At 40.8% G+C, this 12,930-nt stretch overlaps 1 protein-coding gene and 1 long non-coding RNA gene across 4 annotated transcripts in view; both read right to left on the reverse strand.

Moving 5' to 3' along the window:
- PCSK5 (proprotein convertase subtilisin/kexin type 5) overlaps positions 1-12,930 on the reverse strand; it is a 738,778-nt gene that overhangs the window by 529,266 nt on the left and 196,582 nt on the right. The gene's annotated exons all lie outside the window — the stretch shown is intronic.
- LOC143760428 (uncharacterized) lies at positions 4,627-5,543 on the reverse strand. Its single transcript, XR_013212254.1, has 3 exons — positions 5,405-5,543; positions 4,832-4,941; positions 4,627-4,738 (listed from the first exon to the last, which is right to left on the reverse strand). It is a non-coding gene; the product is annotated as an uncharacterized LOC143760428 (long non-coding RNA).

Below are 12,930 nucleotides of genomic sequence, written 5' to 3' on the forward strand. Positions count from 1 at the left end.
AAAATACGTGCAACTTAAATACGTGGCACTAAAATACGTGGCACGTATATACGTGGCACTGAAACACGTGATACGTGGCACTTAAATACGTGGCACTAAAATACGTGGCACGTATATACGTGGCACTGAAACACGTGATACGTGGCACTTAAATACGTGGCACTAAAATACGTGACACTGAAATACGTGGCACTGAAACACGTGATATGTGGCACTTAAATACGTGGCACTGAAATACGTGGCATGTATATACGTGGCACTAAAATACGTGACACGTGGCACTTAAATACGTGGCACGTGGCACTGAAATACGTGGCACTGAAATACGTTGCACGTGGCACTGAAATACGTGGCACGTGGCACTGAAATACGTGGCACTGAAATACGTGGCACTGAAATACGTGGCACTGAAATACGTTGCACGTGGCACTGAAATACGTGGCACGTGGCACTGAAATACGTGGCACTGAAATACGTGGCACTGAAATACGTGGCACTGAAATACGTGGCACGTGGCACTGAAATACGTGATACGTGGCACTGAAATACGTGATACGTGGCACGTGGCACTTAAATACGTGATACGTGGCACTTAAATACGTTGCACGTGGCACTTATACGTGATACGTGGCACTGAAATGTTCATTTATTAGTGGTTACTTTGACATATTACAAGCATTTGTGTAACATTACTTGGTCGTGCTATAGATTATGAGATGACACTATTGTATTTATTGTAGGTTCGGGATTATCCGGCCTTGTGGGACCCATCCGATGATTCCTACAAGGATAAGTACTTCAGGGAGCTAGCATGGAAAAAAATAGTGCGCGACATGATCCCGGATTTAGACAAGTATCCTGGGACTACACAGCAGAAAATCGGTAATTTCAATTACATTTATTTAGTACACCTTGAGTATATTAAAAATATAATGTTTTAAGATCTCTAAAAAATTGTTGTTGTATTTTTGAACCTTTTTTTGGTAGATAAAGATGTGAGGCAACGTTGGCGCTCCATCAGAGACCGTTTTAATAAATTCCTGAATGATTGCTCAAAGAGTGGCTCTTCGCCAAGAAAAAATAAATTCCCCTTTAGTGAAGAGCTGCATTTTCTTGTGACCAGCAGGACATTGAGAAAGTAAGTTAAAATCCAATCTACAAGATTATTTATATATAATATGTTGTGCGAAAAATTATTGTTTTTTTTTTTAAACCAACAGGACGGAAGGAAAAATGTCGGTAGCTGATTTGGAGGACAGCGACACAGATGGAGCAGGCAGTTCCTCTGGAGTGGGAGGGACCATCTCTCCCTCCACTCCCACAGCTTCTGCTGAATCAGCATCCACTTCAGCAGCTGCTGCGTCAACATCTACTTCAGCAGCTGCTGAAGCATCTGATTCCGCAGAAGCTGTGAGAGTGGAGAAGAGAGCAGTCTATCCGGTGGCAGCAGAGAAGAAAAAAAAAAAAACCAAGAAGAACCAAGATGACCAAACGGTCCAAATTGCGTCTGACACATTAGATTTATTAAAAAAAAACAAGTACCGATGACCATTGTGACTCCTTTGCCCAAACAGTAGCCAGAAAAACACGCTCCCTGCCACCGGATAGACAATCTCTTTTCATGTCTATGGTGCAGATGTCCCTCACTGCTCTGGAGGACCCTGCTCCGATTTCTCCCTATAATGAAGTTCTGATGGGGGTGTTGGGACTTTTCAGGCCCCGACACCGAACACCTGAAACAGCTACAAGACCCCAGTATTTGGCCCACAGCCAAGGAGATAGAGGCAGTTCGCAGCATCTGGGGGGAGCACCGTATCAAAATGAGGGAACAAATTACCTCTATTCTCAAGAATATACATTTCTTAATTGAACGTGGGCAAAAGTTTTCAGTTGCACAAAGTTGTGCTTTTGTTTGTAGCTCAAATTGACTGTTGTATTTGAAAGGGGCTGTTAAATTATTTTTTTTTCAAATTGAAAAATGTTTTGTACAAATTAACAATAATTTGTCCACTTGGGACAATGAGCTGCTGCAGACCGTCCTCTGCTATCTTGGAAGATCTGTGATTAGACAGTGCAGCCACGTGAACGATGCACTACCATCCGGGGAGCGTCCTCCCGTAGTGCTGAAAACCCCACCAGTCTCGCCGCTGTAGTGTCCGGCAGGCAGCTACGGCCGATAGCGCCGCCGTGCAGTGGCGTGGTGAGCGGGGGGCGTGGCTTACTAGGTGACGTCACCAGTCCGTATGACGGACACTAACAGGGGCCAATCCCGACGCGTTTCGAGGGTGCCGACCCTCTTTCTCAACCTTGAGAAAGAGGGTCGGCACCCTCGAAACGCGTCGGGATTGGCCCCTGTTAGTGTCCGTCATACGGACTGGTGACGTCACCTAGTAAGCCACGCCCCCCGCTCACCACGCCACTGCACGGCGGCGCTATCGGCCGTAGCTGCCTGCCGGACACTACAGCGGCGAGACTGGTGGGGTTTTCAGCACTACGGGAGGACGCTCCCCGGATGGTAGTGCATCGTTCACGTGGCTGCACTGTCTAATCACAGATCTTCCAAGATAGCAGAGGACGGTCTGCAGCAGCTCATTGTCCCAAGTGGACACATCAGTTCATAACAGTGAGGTAGGTGACTGAGATGTATTCCTAGTCACAGTTCCTCCTGCTAGCGCAGCACCTGTTTGTTGATTTTATTCTAATTTTAATATTGGGTGGCAGGGTTGCACACTACGTGCCAAGGTGCTTGCAGCTGAAGGTTCAGGCCAATACATAGCGCCAGTGTGTTACTTTACAGTGTTTGGTATTAACAATAATTTGTGTTTTCTAAAATAAATTTTATTTCACACAAAAATTTCTCTTCTTTTTAGACAATGGGAACAAGGCCACTGTCCTGTGTTTATGGGCTATCGATTAGTGGTTTATGGGTTGATGTGTTAACAATTGTATACCTCATTCTGCTGTTAATTTCTGAAAACACCAACCATATTTTTGACATAAAAAAAAAAACAAACCAAATTAAACCAAAATAGATTTTTTATTTATATTACAACCAATTTTTTTTAAACTTTTTCGGGTAACATGAAAAAAATATTTTTTTTTAATACATGTTGTGTTGATTGATGTCGTTTATCATTTTGCGGGATGTTTTCAAAACTGTTAGCAGCGATGTCGGCAACTTTTTTGTGGAGGGTCAGTGTAGATGCATCCTTCTCTGCTGGTCAGGCTGCTCAACACCAGCACAGGAGTATTGCCAGTGCACGGCACCTTCAGGACTCATAAAGTAGTCAGTGAAGGATTCTCTCACACGCACACCAGAGTTGGACGGCCTGCCCAGACCCCCGTTGACCACTGGATTAAATACTGCCTGCTGGTATTCCACATCTACGTCAGTGTTGTACTCACGAGCATAGTTGTGGAGTACACAGCAAGCCTTTATCACAGCATCAACGGTGTCTGTGTCCAACTGAATGGCAGTGTGAAAGATCCTCCACTGACTAGTCATGATCCCAAAGGTGCATTCCACATATCTGCGTGCACGACTCAGCCGATAATTAAAAATCCTCCGTCGGGCATCCAGTCCCCTTCGTGGGTATGGGCGCAGCAGGGTTGTCGTTAAGGGAAACGCCTCATCCGATACCATCACAAAGGGCACTGGATGTGTGGAACCCGGCAAAGGTCTTGGGGCTGGGAGCGTGCCGCCATCTCGAAGAATTTGCATCCCAATCTGTGACGTTCGCAACACCCGAGAATCCCCAGTACTACCATAGGCACCAACGTCAATGGCAACAAATTTATAATGGGCATCAGCCACCGCCATCAGGACCACAGAAAAATACTTCTTATAATTAAAGAAGCGTGATCCTGATCGTGGGGGCTGCTGGACCCTAACATGTTTACCATCGACTGCACCTATGCAGTTTGGGAAATTGGCCACAGACTGAAAGCCTGCTGCAACCTGCAGCCAAGTCTCCTCGGTTGGGGAAGGCATCACTATAGGCTGCAACTTCTGCCAGATGACGGTACATGTGCACCTCACAATGTTAAAGATGGTAGATTTACCAACTCTAAATTGGAGGTGCAGGGATGTATAGCTCTCTCCTGTGGCCAAAAATCTGCAAAGAAACAAAAAAGAAAATTAGAAATGTCACACAAAAAGGTAATTACAACATGTCACAAGTTAAAGCCGCTATAATATGCATCCAGCACCATTCAATAATGATGGCATTAACACCCAGCACAACACAAAGGGTGTAAAAAATTTAAATAAAAAGCCTGATGGGACTTGTGCACACACGCATGCGAGATATGACCGAGTGTTGCATGGTAATCCCCGGACCTGCTGCATGCACTCCGTTGTGGAGCGTGCGGCTCCATGTATTGGTATGTGGGTGCACACTCTGCTCCAGAGTGCAGGCGGCAGGGCCGGGGATTACCATGCAACACTCGGCCGTATCTCACGTGTGTGTGTGTGTGTATGTGTGCCCCCTGTCCAACAGGAGGACTGGGTGGGTTTAATCACACATACTGGACACAGAGACGTGTAAAATAGAGACCTAACTACATTCCCCCCTGAAAAATTGTTACTTACCGCAAGGTGATGAGCAGCCTTTCCTCTGCAGAAATGGACTTCCTCATCACCGTGTCTTGCCGTGTTAAATGGGGTGCCAGAATGGTAAGCAGTCTGTCAAATGCCATAATTGGTAACCGACAAAACGATATAAATTTTTCAGGATATCTGAAAAATTAAAAAGAAACACAAAAAAGGGTTACTTCACAAGTATTGCTAGCAAAAAAATGTAAATTAGTCATTCAATATATTTCTACTTACCTCCTCAAATCATTGTACAGCACATAAAAGTGCCCCTTCTCAGTTCGGTCTGCTACAAGCGGGTGCACCCACATTCGTTTATGCGCACGTCTTCTCTGCCGCCGCAGCCTCTAAAATAAAAAAATAAAATAATATTTTGTAAACACAACAATTAGAAAAATATATCCAACATGCCTGGAAAACAATGTGGATTATGTAAGGGTACGTGTCCACATTCAGGAAGCCCCACCCCCTTCTGGGACGCAATGATGCCAGATGTGTTCATTGTACAAATCCGGCATCATCGCACCCCACGCATAGGGCCCTGTTTTATTCATTGCGGAGACGCAGCTTCTCAACAATGAACACGGACATGCTGTGATCATAAAAGACACGCAGCATGTCCGGAGTCGCAGGGCTGACGGATGACACACAGTGGACACGTGTTTTCATGAAATCACCTACACTATGCTGTTACATGTGGACGCTGCATGTTTGGCGCTGCGGCCACACGCAGCGCCAAACATACAGTGTTTCCAGAACGTGGACATGTACCCATAACCCAATATATAAAACAAACAGACATCTGCTTACCTGACGTGCATGTTGATTCAGAATTAGAAGCATCAAACCAAGGATCGCAATCCGGTGTGGCGTGCGGAGCTGGATCCGCGGGCTGTCATCTGGCCTACGCTCAGCACGTCCACTCATTTTGATGTGTAAGTTCCAAAATGGAGGATGGAAGAAGAAAAGGGTTGGACAAGGAAATGACATCATTTTTTTTTTTTTCCCCCCCAAATGCAGTAAGCTTTATTTGTGTCAAACACAGACAATCTGCAGAGAAAACTGCATCAAAAAACGCACTAAAAACCGCATCAAAAAACGCACCAAAAACGCACCAAAAACGCACCTGCGTTTTCTGCCAAGAGCTGCGGTTTTAGTCCTGAAAAAAAAAGGATTGAAATCAGGATCGTGTGAACATACCCTTAAACTGATTTTTTGCCATTTTAGATAACAGTAGGAAACAAAAAAAGCCTTGCCTTTTACATGGATAAATGTGCAATATTACGTGTAAATATAACAAACCAGCACATTCATTGTCAATGGTCTAATATCTAAAAGTACAGCACATAAGGCAAATATTTCATGTGTGATTCTTGCAGCACTGATAACAGGATTTAGGTGACTATATACTGTATATCATGGAAGCAATATTTCTAAGTAGCGAGTAATAATTCAAACAATTATTAACAAAATAAACACATTACATTATCTTAAAGTAAAAAAGAAATAATGAGTGGAAAAGGGGAAAAAGAGAGGGGATGGGTACAGGGATACAGAGGCATCCCCACACACCTCCCCACCACTCCAGGCATGAATGTCATACATTTTTATGATACCCACTGTGGGATTTTTCCAATCGTTTTAAATTGTGGCTAGTCCAGAAACAATGACCAACTGACCCTGGCATTAGAAAACTGATAGAAAGAGTCGTGGTCGGTTGCCACTTCCCCAGTACATTTTCTGACATTTAAACACTCTATAAACTCACGTTTGGAAGGAATTATGGATTTCCAAAGTTCCCTCAACTTTTAAAATTAACATACCCATTTTAACCAACATTTTCTAGATTCAGTAATACTACGGTTGATAAGCTACAGCTGAGGTCGGTCTAGGGAGTCATGGTTTCAAAATCATGTTCTGAGAGTAGGACCCAAATATGTAAAGGCCAACTTTTCTGGGGCAGGTTCCTAGCAATATATCAAATATTAATACATAGAAGTTATTAAATATCACTGATCACACCGCAAATCCTGGTCCAATTATGGATCTAATAAATGGAATAAAAAGCATTGTAGAGATCAGAGGCTGGACAGACATCTGTCTGAGATGGTTGGTTTAGTGAATCCTGCAATGAGCGGGGGCCGCAGATCATTCCTGTTAACCTCTTAAGTGCTGCCACCAATCACTGACAGTGGCAGTAAAGCGCCGCTATCCAGCCCAAACATTAGTTGCAGGGAACTGATGAGTTACTATAATAGCCGGGGAACTGGTTGAATGTTCTCTTGCCTGGTTCTTGTGGCTCTTTGGCGATCTCTTGTGGCTCCTGTGGCTGGACATCATAGAAAACTCTAGATTTTCACTATATATGATAATCGCAGGTTCAAGTCCCTTAAGGAGACTTAGAAATTAATTAAAAATAGAAAAAAAGTTTAAAATAAATAAAAATAGAAATTAATTAGAAATTAAAATTAATTAGATATTAATTAAAAAATAGAAAAAAGTTTAAAATATTTAAAGAAAATGTATATAAATGTATAATAATAGTAAAAACAAATGTAAAAAGAAATTAGGCATCATGCACAAAAAAGTCTGACCTACGAAAATTAACTAAATCAATTGGTAAATGAAAAAAGAAATCCAAATTATTCAGTAACTGCAATAACGCTAAAAAATTGCAGTGAAAAATGATCAAAGCATAAAATGCCCTCCAAAATTGCATAAATTAAAACACTAGCTCGCCATGCAAAAAAAACAAGCTCCCATATAAATTAATAAGGCATTTTTTATACATTTTTTTTTTAAATCCAATAAATAGTAAAGAAAAAAGTGTAATTATTTGGTAACTTTCATTTTATTGAACTAGAGAACAATTTTTTCAGGTAATTTTTGCTATATAATTAACACCATAAAAATAAAACCCAAAAATCGCACTTGGAATTTTATTGTCATTTTCCCTTAATCTATATGCTAGTATGAATGGTGTCTTTGGAAACTACTACCTCTTCTGCCCAAAATCAAGCCATCATATGTCTATGTGCAAAAAAATAGCTATGGTTTTTTAAATAGGGAGAGGAAAAATAAAAAATGCATAAATCTACCGGTAATTGGCTGAGGAGGGAAATAGTTAATACTAAGATTTTATCATATTTCACGTTATGGAGAGAATTATCTTAATTCGAGAACCTATTGCACTGGCTACAACTACTGACATGGAGTTTTGATTCACAAGAAAAAAATATTCCTGCCCCATGAAGTTCCCACTTTACAGCAATGGATAAAAGATTTTTTTTACTGGTTAAAATGCCAGAAAAGTTAATAAGTGAATACTGAATGACTAAACAGATCGTATTTCCCAAAGTATATGCTGTGGACATGTGAGAATGAGACATGATGGCACAATGTATCAGTTGTAAAATTCTCTATAGTATTGACGTGTGTACTATCTGTCCACCTGTGAAAACCTATCAAGATAACAGTATGAAACCCCGAATGCAGGATGAAAGAATCCACTGAAGGGGAAAGATTCTTCTTCCTACACGCCGCAAAAATCATTTAAAGAAACAATGCTTTACAACGGATTCTTTTCACAAAATCCTTCCTATCACTCAATGTGGCTCAACTGTGTAACATTAGAGACTGTCACTAGCCATAAGATGCTGATTACTAGTCAAAAGCAATCCCGACACACTGACTCTAAGGCTAAGTGCACACGTTGCAGAATTACCGCAGAAATTTGCATATCGCATGTGGAATTGGCATGCATATTCCCGCAGAAAACTAGCATTTTGCAAGCATAATTAGCTTGCAGAATGCTAGCGTTTTCCAAGCGATCTGTAGCATCGCTTGGAAAACTGATTGACAGGTTGGTCACACTTGTCAAACATAGTGTTTGACAAGTGTGACCAACTTTTCACTATTGATGCAGCCTATGCAGCATCAATAGTAAAAGATAGAATGTTAAAAATAATAAAAAAAATTAAAAAAAATGGTTATACTCACCTTCCGCAAACAGCCGATCTCCTCAGCGGCTTCCGTTCCTATAGATGGTGTGTGTACAGGACCTTCGATGACGTCGTGGGCGGTACAGCCGATCTCCTCAGCGGCTTCCGTTCCTATAGATGGTGTGTGTGCAGGACCTTCGATGACGTTGCGGTCACGTGACCGCGACGTCATCGCGGTCATGTGACCGCGACGTCATCGCAGGTCCTTCACACACACCATCTATAGGAACGGAAGCAGTCACGTGCACCGCTGAGAGGCGGGAAGGCTCCGGGGCCATCAGAGGGTGAGTATATCACGATTTGTTATTTTAATTCTTTTTTTAACAATTATATGGTGCCCAGTCCATGGAGGAGAGTCTCCTCTCCTTCACCCTGGGTACCAACCGCACATGATCTGCTTACTTCCCGCATGGTGGGCATAGCCCCCTGCGGGAAGTAAGCAGATCAATGCATTCCTATGTGTGCAGAATCCCAGCGATTCCGCAAATTTAATGAACATGCTGCATTTTTTTCTGGAATGCGATTCCGCTCAGGAAAAAAATGCAGCATGTGCACGAAAAATGCGGATTGCATTCTATTAAATATGATGCTTAACGTGAGCATTTTTTCGCAGTTTTATAGCATTTTTATAGCGAAAAACGGCGAAAAAACGCGAAAAATCTGCTACGTGTGCACATAGCCTAAAGAATATATTCCACTATTTGCCCATCATTCCGCATTGCACTGTGATCACACAAAAGTCTGTAAAAATATGATGGCGCTATATAAACATTATTAAGTGGTAGTGATATATTGAAGAATACTAACTTCTACCATGGTAGTAACATTGCAGATCTGTCAGACTGCTCTACCAGAGATGTGTAAAAATGACGGGAAGCCACATGTGCTCGCACTCATCAGCGTAAATAAAATCATTCTGATTTTGATCCACAAAAGTAGGACTTACTTATTAGTGCTACTTATGGCTCCCTTCTAAGTCTACCATGCTGGAGGTTTCTTTTTGATTTCAATGGAAGATCACACCTCAAGAAAAGCAAATACCTTATTAACTAGATATAAAGGCATCTAATTAGCAGAGACATATTCTCCTGAGCTGTCCGTGGAGAGAGGGCCCATGCACCAATGTCACGAGTTGAAGAAGGAAAGAAGATAAAACACACTGGACCCTTGTCCCCCATGGGTCCCCGTGAAGCTAAATAGGCTGCACATGCGCTATGTCTACCCCTGCTCTGGGCAGTGCTTTTCCTCCTTTGGAAACTTGGACATCATACATGCTCATTCAGAGGAATGTGTCAATAAGTGTGTGTTGGCAGGGAAAGTAAAACTCCATTCTCATTAAAACTGAAAATATAGCAAAGTTTCCCATAAGCAATGACATGCTTTTGTAAAAGTCTAGAAATATATTTTTTCACATCTATCAGATGCAAAACCTTTTCTGTGCTCCTTCACAGATTTCAGAATACAACTTGTCATGGACCCAAGCTTTTTACAACTCTATAAAACTTTCACATAATGGGAGAATGCTAATGTAAGACAATGCACACAGTGAAATGTGCTGGAAGAGGAAATCATTTAACGCCTGCCTGCTGATCCTCTCGACATTTGTCATGCGCTGTGATAAACGATATGTCTACCTTTTGTTCAATAGCGTTACATCTGTATTTATTCATTCCAAAGCAGTCGACTGCCACAGTCCTGTGATAGTGTGGCCCGAGATACGAAGCACAGCGTTTCTATTGTCACAGAAATGTCTCTCCTCTCAGACTAGATTGCACCATCCTGACATCTCTGATAGAATTCATCAAGGTTAGTAAAAAACTCGAATTGTGAAACCGATGTGTGACAGCATAACACCAAGTGATCACTGTCTAATGCATGCAGACATGCCATTTATATGAAAATGTAAAATACACTTGTGTCTGCTTCAGTTCTACTTGCTGATTCAAAACTGAGATAGGAATATGACAAGGACACCGCAGTCTTTCTACCTTTCAGAAATGACTGACGCCATGATGTTCTGGCTGCTTACAGATTATACGCGCCAATCACGTTTTATCTACTATGTGCCCCCATTGGCTCCAAGCTTAAATTAATGAATTCATATAGATTCACAATGTCAACCGTTTCTCTATGTCAGACATTTTTCTATAACTTACAATATGACACGTTTCAACAATGAAATTTAAATTAAATATTGCTTTACAAAGTATTTTTTGCCAGAGTAGAAGTTGGCAGATCCTAATTTATGATAAGAACGCATCCAGAGTCAGCGTTACTGCTAAATAATTCTACACACCGTGCAACGTTCCCAAGGAATATATCATGCTTCTTGTGATAAGTGAGAAGGTCCTGTGCTCCGTAGTCACAATTAAGCAAGGAACTTTGGAAAGAGCACTAAAGTTTAACTGTAAAAAATTTTATTAATCACAGTTCACAATTATGAATGACAACTTAATTTGTAACTGATCCTGGAGACTGCATGTACAGAGAAAAATAGAGGAGGTAGTACCCAAATAGTTCCAGTTTTTAATGAAACTCAATGGTAAAAAAACTAGTTTTAGCAAAATAAATAACTAAACAAATTGCCAGCAAAGGTGTTCATACCCTTTACGGGGAAGCTAGCATATGAAAAATCTGAACATTATGTAATTCAGGTTTTTATTTTACACATATTTTTAAATATTTTTTGTCGGTTTTTTTCATAACATCATCTTTATAAAAAAAAAAAAAAGAAATAGTAGTTTTGCAATTTTAACACTGACCACAGGGGCATTTTTAGACCTATAATTCTTGTGGTTTCAGAAAGAATTTTCAGAAAAGATCCATTACATGGGAGACACTATAACAATGGCAGGTAACACTTCTATGCACTGATTATAACACATGATCCAACAATCAGATTGGGTGATTTTATAGTTTCACCCTGCTCCCCCCTCCCTTCACAATTACCTTTGCATGGACTCATAAGGCACTTCATTACAAAAGATAGTAATGAATGTACATGCATTGTTTCCTGAAACAACAGGAAGTAAGAGTTTAAAAATCACCAGGAGCAAGTGATGAGCAAGTGTGCACGTTATTCGGGATTTCTGAGCATGCTCGGGTGTTCTCAGAATATTTTGGGCATGCTCGTAGATTATTTTTGAGTCCCCACAGCTGCATGATTTGTGACTGCTAGACAGCCTGAATACATGTGGGAATTCCCCAACAAACAGGCAATCCCTGCATGTGTTCAGGCTGTCTAACAGCCGCAAATCACGCAGCTGTGGGGACTCAAACATAATCTACGAGCATGCCCAAAATACTCATAGACCACCCGAGCATGCTCAGAAAACCCGAGTAACAAGCACACTCGCTCATCACTGCCAGAGGCCAATGTGTAAATTGCAAGATTAATATATTTTTTAATTTTAAGTACAGATGGAAAAAAAAGACAAAAAATGTTAATTACTTTCAGACTTCACATTCAGACTTCATTCACTTCGCAACTCAGTAGTGATGTTCTAAAATGGCATTACATAGTAGAGCCTACACAACATCTTGTAGGTGCGTGAGTGTGCGGTCAGCTGTCAAACACAGCCGAGCTCCCATAGAAAAGTCAGGGACTGCTTATTAGCCTCTTTGCCTTCATAATTGCTGTATACACCGTGCTGAACACGTGCTTTGAATACTGTAATAGGAAGTACTAATCGCACTTCCCTTTCCTGACCCAGCAGTCATCTGATCACTGGGCCTAGGGACAGAGCAAGAGCTGCCGGGTCCTTGGAGAAAAATAACATAAATAAAAAGTGCAGTATGTAAAAAAAAGCCACTGCCAATCCAAATCGTTGTTACTAGCCCCATAGAAAAAAAATGTACTGATATATAAAAATAATTGTTACAGAAAGGGGAACAAATTTCATAATGTATTTTTATGGGTCTTTATCATAAAAAAAAAAAAATGTAAAATATAATTAACAAACACACATTACTTTTATTTTCCCACTGATAGTAAAAAAAAAATTAAAGGAGTATATATATATATAGTCTAAAAATGAAGCCCAATGCATCATGAAAAAATATGTAAGAATTATTATTTTAATTCTGAGCGACAAAAAAAAATATAGCTCTTTAGACAGAATACATGAAAAAACACAAATATTTGTCTGGTCAGGAATGGGAGTAAATGGCCCAGTTTTGAACTGGTTAAAAGTTAAAGTTTAACATAAAACCCTGAATTTAAATAATGGGACATTTTCTGATGATACCTTCCCTTTAAAACACAAAATGTGCTTGCAAGTATCAACAACGAGGATTATTTATTACTGTTATACAGACTTTTTTTTTCTTTAAGTC

Source organism: Ranitomeya variabilis, chromosome 1, assembly GCF_051348905.1.
Source record: "Ranitomeya variabilis isolate aRanVar5 chromosome 1, aRanVar5.hap1, whole genome shotgun sequence".
Taxonomy (NCBI): domain Eukaryota; kingdom Metazoa; phylum Chordata; class Amphibia; order Anura; family Dendrobatidae; genus Ranitomeya; species Ranitomeya variabilis.